A 6,396-nucleotide genomic window follows, 5' to 3' on the forward strand; every position below is an offset into this window, starting at 1 on the left:
AATTAAATAAATTAATTTTTTTTAAAAAAGAAAAGAAATGTATTATCTTGGCTCTGGAGGCTGGAAGTCCAAAATCAAGGTGTGGGCAGGGTTGGTTCCTCCTAGGGCTCTGAGGGAAAATCTATCTTGGGATCTCCCCTAGATTCTGGGGGTTTGCACACAATTTTGGGGTTCCTTGGCTTGTAGAAACATCACCTGATCTGCTCTCATCTTCACACAGCGTCTCCCTATGCACGTGTCTGTGTCCAAATTTCCCCTTTTTATAAGGAAATCAGTCATTTTGGATTAGGGGCCGACCTGCTCCAATATGACCTCATCTTAACTAATTATACCTGCAGGGACCCTATTCCCTAATAAGGTCACATTCTGTGATACTGGGGGTTTGGGCTTCAACATATGAATCAGGGGGAGACACAATTCAACCCATGAGAATCCCCTTAATATGCAAAGTAAAAAAAAATCTCAATGACCCCAATTTGAAAGATAGGCCAAGGACAGGACTAGGGAATTCTCAAGAAAGCAAATATCAGTGACCACAAAATACAGGGAGGACAGTCCAACCTTACCAGCAGCCAAAGAAATTCAAACCACAACACCACATTTTCCCTGTCAAATTGGTAAAATTTCACATAATTGATAATCCTCAGTGCTGGCCATGATTAGAGCATAAAAGCAAACAGACTTTGGAGGATGCAATGTGAATACCCCACCTGAAAATGTCCCTTTGATCCAGGGCTTCTATTTCTGACTGTCTAACATAAGGAAAGATCCCAAAACATGGGAAAATATTGATTCACAAAAATGTTCATCTCAGGGTAATAAAAAAAAATAATAGAAGCAAACCAGATATAGCCAAAGAGGGAGAGATTTTGGTATATCCATAGGAGAGGATATTATACACTATTACAGTTACATTTAAAAAGAGCATTAATGACATTGGAAAATATCCATGTTACCATCTTAGGTGACAAAAGTGAGACACTCACACACACACACACACAGTATGAAAATCACACCTGAGATTTATTTTACAGCAGTATGAGTGGGTTACAACAAGGAGAGGCCAATGCTATTGAAAGAAGATTTTTTTTTATTACCTACATTTCCCGAAGAAGGGGGCACATACGCCATGCAGGGCCCCTTGGGGAAGCACTGGGTTTGGGCCAGGAGGCAGGAGAAGGAGCAAGGGGAGGGCCGAGGCCAGAGCTTTGATCGGGTTTTCTGCAGGAAGCGCAAGGCAGGGCAGGGGACACAGTTCAGGACTGGCCCGTATAAATAACCCTGGCAAGCTCTGAGCTACAGAGGGGTCTCTCATTGCCTGGTACCCAGCCCTGGAGTGGTTTGGGGCAGGGGCAACATGGGCTTTGTGTGAGGTTAGATAAGGAGGTGTGGGGCTATAGATTGGGATTGGTTAGTTTGCAGGTGAAGGAGCTCTAGTGAGCCTTCAAGTCACTAATGCTGGCGGCCCCAGGAAGGGTAATCTCCCCAGTCAGGGAGGGGAGAGCTTCCCTGTATTTTCAAGCATACAGAAAATAAGAACATGTAGTTAAAACCATTGGCTCTGTGACAAAAGGATGCTGACTAGACAAATCCAAACTCTAAGAAAACACAGTTCGAACACCCACATAAAATATTTAACTCTGTTTTTAAAATGCATAGAAACAGGCAAGGCTGGGAGGAAACATTCCAAAAATGTTGATAGTGTTCTCTTTGTGTGGTGGATTGCTGGTGCTTTTTTTCCTTCTTTTTTTTTTTTAATAGTTTTCTTCATTTTCAAATTCTCTATGAATGAATATGTATTATTTTTATAGTGAGGATAAAAGGGTTTAAACCATGTATGCAGCTGCCCACATGATGGGCCTCTGAGCGTCAGCCCTGAGCATCCCCTCCATCCCCCTGGGCCCCCACCCTTCACCTGCTCAGTGGTCCTGGTGAATCCTGCAACTGGGGTTCACTCTGCTGTGGTCTCGCAGGCCCCAGGAGGGAGGGAGGTGTAAGGACTGTGCAGAGGAGGTGCCAGCCGTAAACTGGGGGCAAGGAACCCACAGCCAGATTGTGCTGGTGGCTAATTATCAGCTATTCTGTATATGACATCGCTGGCCCTGCAGAACTAGCACAGAGGACGCCAGGCTCAATGCCCCCAGGGGCCAGGCATCCCCAGACTTCCTCTCCTGAGCCTCAAGCAGGAGAGTCTGTCCAGGACGGCTGACCTCTCTCAGTCAAGGGGTGGGACGGGGGTGGGGGGCACAGGCAGGAAAGCCAGCATCTGAGTCCAAGCTCCTTTATCAGATGTCACTCCAGAGCAGCTGCATCCGTGGTTACGGACCCAAGTTTGGTTCAGTGGGATCCATAGCCTGGCACGTGGGGTTGACATGAGCCCTGGGGGAGGTCAGAGGGCTCACCTGCAGGACCACCTGTAATGGTGTGGAGGCAAGAGGGGCCTGGCGCTGCTGGCTCTGTTTGGAAAAGGGAGTGGATGGTGAGTGTGTGGCAGGAAGTGGGAGGGGAAGCTGGTGAGAGAGAGAGGAGAGGGAAGGGAAGGGAGGAGGGGGAGGGGAGGGAAGGGGGAGGGGAAGGGAGGAGGGGGAGGGGAAGGGAGGAGGGGGAGGGGGAGGGGAAGGGGGGAGGGGGAGGGGAAGGGAGGGGGAGGGGAAGGGAAGAGGGGGAGGGGAAGGGGGGAGGGGGAGGGGAAGGGAGGAGGGGGAGGGGAAGGGAGGAGGGGGAGGGGAAGGGAGGCAGGGGAGGGGGAGGGGGAGGGGAGGGGGAGGGGAGGGGGAGGGGGGAGGGGGAGGGGAGGCGGAGGGGGAGGGAGGAGGGGGAGGGGAAGGGAGGAGAAGTAAGTCTGGGGGTGAAGAGAGTCCCTCTGGGATTATATCCTGAAGTGACCTAGGTACCTCCTGTTTCCAGAACTTACTTCAATTCAGCCGTGGCCTTCAAGAGGTCAGTTAAGTTGCCGGAGGAGTCAACCCTTTCTTGAACATTTTTTCAGGGGTTTTAAACCACAGTCATTATATGTGGGGCGCTGTTTAGAAATTATGGCAGAGCTTCCCAGGTGGCGCAGTGGTTAAGAATCCGCCTGCCAATTCTGGGGACATGGGTTTGAGCCCTGGTCTGGGAGGATCCCACATGCCGTGGAGCAACTAAGCCTGTGCGCCACAGCTACTGAGCCTGTGCTCTAGAGCCCGCGAGCCACAACTAGTGAGCCCGTGTGCCACAACTACTGAAGCCCGTGCGCCTAGAGCCCATGGTCCGCAATATGGAGAACCCACTTCAATGAGAAGCCCGCACACCACAACAAAGAGTAGCCCCCGCTCGCCGCAACTAGAGAAAGCCTGCACGCAGAAACGAAGACCCAACACAGTCAAAAATAAACAAATAAAATAAATAAATTTTAAAAATAGATTAGGACTATTTAAAAAAAAAGGAAATTATGGAAAAATACACTTCTGCTAATCAATTTGATTCATGCTCTTACGCAGGGTCTACACACATATTCCTATATCTATGCTAAAAACTGCCACACTGGACAATTTTGATGTAGCATTGAAAGAAGCAAGGGTCTAAAGGACCCCCTTGGTTCTAAGGCATCTCGGGAGGGCTCCAGGCAGGCCGGACCCTCACTCCCCAGGCGGCTTTCTCCCCACCGAGGCCTCCTCAGAACATTGTGCAAGTCAGGCGGGGATGTGGGAAGAAGCGGCGCTTCGGGTTCTGCACTGGACAATCCCCAGCAGCCCTCTGCTTCTCCAGCCTGCAGGTGGAGGTCCTCTGGGATTTGTCCTCTGCGCAGGTAGCGCCCGGGCTCCCCTCCTGCCTTGGTTTCCCCAGAGAGGGCAGGGAGGCCCCTCTCACCCCTCCTCCCTTTGCACACAAGTCCACCTTCATCAAGGCCCCCTGGGGCCCCCAGCCAGGACAGGCCCGGCCAGGTCCCGGCTCAGCATGCCCTTCCCACAGGAGCCCCGGGACCCAGGTGTCCTGGTGGGCGGGGCCAAGCCTCAGCTCCCCGGGGGGGCCCTCGGCCGCTGGGCTGCTGTCACAATGCTCAGAGGCGGCTGCGGTGTCCACACCTGGCCGCTGACCTCCTCACTCCGGGCAGCTTCCCCCTCAGGCCCTCATCCCCTTCAGAGGCAAATAAAGCGCTGCCTTAGAGAAGGGATGCTTTAATGTCAAATGGATCTTTTATTCATGTCTCTGCCAACTGCCACGTACCAAAAGGTGTTTCAGGCCCTTGTCGGATCAATGCATGGCCTCTCGGATCAATGCATGTCCTCTCGCAGGACCCCAGCCAGTCTGTGCTGTGAGACGGTCGGGAGCCATCGGCAGGGAAATGCTAAGGTTAAACCGGTTTCCTGTCCTGGAACATTGGGGGATTTTATCACACATCACAGTCTGACAGCCTCCTGGGCCTTTGGAATATTCCGGCGCAGCTGCTCATCTTGGTGCAGCAACAGCTTGGGCTGTGGTGTCAGCACCCCCTGGAGGGGTCGGGGGCAGATGGGCCGGGAAGGGGCTCCTGGCGAGGGCGACATGCCTGCGAGGCCGTGTTCCAGGGTCTCCTGGGGCAGCTCTAAGGAGGGGCCACTAGGGGTGCGGGGTTTCCCGGGGTGTCATCTTCTCTCCCGAGTGTGAGGCCCCCCGTCGGCTCACATTCCTCCCTGCAGCCCCTCCCCGACTCCTGGCCCTGCGGCGCAGCTGCTTTACCGTGAGCTCTGGGCCCAGCATCCTCTGTGTGGTTCTCCTTCAGGAAGTGTCAAGGGCGAGCTCAAGATATGGAACTTCAGAAAACAAAAAACAAAATCCCAACTCAAAATAACTTAAAGCAAAAATAGAGTTTATTGGGAGTCCTGGGCAGGGTGGGCCTCGGGGCCCCCGGCGGCCTGGGTGCCTCCCCCTCTCTGCTCTCTCCCGCCCCGGTTCTCTCCACGTGGGGCCTCTCTCCCCGCAGAGGGGACTCCTCGGGAGTCTGGGGACAGGGGTCCTGGCTGCAGCACTCCAAGGCCTGCATGGTGGTCCGGCTTAGAGCCCCCAGAGGAACGAGAGCCCCTTCCTCTCCGCCTCCACGGAGGCCCGACCGTGCTGCTTGGCGTCCACTCCTGGGCCAGTCGCATTAGCCAGGAGGTGGGTGTGGAGTTGGGGCAGCAGGGGGCGGGGGGTCATTCAAGTCTCCGGGGTCCCCGCAGGCTGGGCTCTGAGATCCGCAGCCTCCAGAACCACTCAGCAGGGTGCTGCTGAGGTCAGGGGGTGGGGCACCCCAGTGGGGCACCCCAGGAGCCCCAGGAAGCGGAAGCGGAAGCAGGGAGTGTGGGTAAGCGTGGGGCTGCCCCAGTCTAGGCTCTGCTCCCGCGTGCCCTGTGGGCTTCAGCAAGTCCCCGCCCACTGCTGGGTCTGTCGCTTCATCCACAAATGAGAGCATCAGACGGGATCGGGGTCGCCAGCTATGGCTCAAAGCTGGCCTGTCTGTATCCAGCCCTCTGGCTGAGAATGGTTTTAACACACTTAGATGGCTAGAAGGAGGGGGAGGGGGAGGGGGGAGGAGGAGGGAAGTGGGGGAGGGAAGGGGAGGGGGAGAAGAAGGAGAAGGAGAAGGAGAAGAAGAAGTGATGATTTTACAACATGTGGAAATTATACAAAATTCACATTTCAGGGCCCACAAATAAAGTTTTATTGGCACAAGGCCACGACCACTCATTTGCCTGTCGTCCACGGCGGCTTTCACCGTACAAGGGCGGAGCCGAGTGGTTGCAACAGTGACCGAGTGGCCACAGAACCTAAACTGTTTACTCCCTGGCCCTTTCCAGAAACAGTCTGCAGAGCCCGGGCCAGCTCCATGCTGCCCACCCTTCCGTCATTCATGGTCCACAGCAAGGTCTTAGCAGGTCCAAGATGTGTTCTCATTTCCTAGTTTTCCTTCGGTCAGCTCAAGGCTAACATCGCTACTGACTCAGTCTTGGCCATAGGGATAAAATCCCTGCAATCACGGTTCTGATGCTCTGCCTTTTTCTAAAACGCAAGAAAATCAATACGTGACTTTTAAAAGCAGACACTGCATCCTGTCCCTCCTCCTGCCTCCAGCGGAGGGTCCCCGTGGCCCTGCTGACCTGGAAGCCTCTTCCCGCTGGACCTGGGCTTCTCTGGCCCTGATGTCCCCTCCCTGCCTGTGGCCACGTCAGTCACCAGCCTAGCAGGCGTCCAGCCTTGTGGGGCCGGTGCCTGAGGACTGGGAAGGAATCTGCCACTGTGTGTGTTTCCCGCCACTGCCTTGCCTCTCTGAGTCGGCCGCAAAGCACGAGTGTGGACTCCACCAGGTGCCCTAGGAGGAACCCGAGAAGAGCTGAGCTTTTCCTGCGCCCTTGAAGGAGAGGGAACGGCCTCAGGCCCTCCTGAGGGTGCGGGGGGACG

General features: G+C 54.6%; 1 long non-coding RNA gene across 1 annotated transcript; it reads right to left on the reverse strand.

Annotated features, from left to right (window-relative positions):
- Positions 1-5,635: 5,635 nt before the first annotated feature.
- LOC133093107 (uncharacterized) lies at positions 5,636-6,173 on the reverse strand. Its single transcript, XR_009701226.1, has 2 exons — positions 6,096-6,173; positions 5,636-5,997 (listed from the first exon to the last, which is right to left on the reverse strand). It is a non-coding gene; the product is annotated as an uncharacterized LOC133093107 (long non-coding RNA).
- Between the last annotated feature and the right edge of the window lie 223 nt (positions 6,174-6,396).

This window comes from Eubalaena glacialis, chromosome 6 (genome assembly GCF_028564815.1).
Source record: "Eubalaena glacialis isolate mEubGla1 chromosome 6, mEubGla1.1.hap2.+ XY, whole genome shotgun sequence".
NCBI lineage: Eukaryota > Metazoa > Chordata > Mammalia > Artiodactyla > Balaenidae > Eubalaena > Eubalaena glacialis.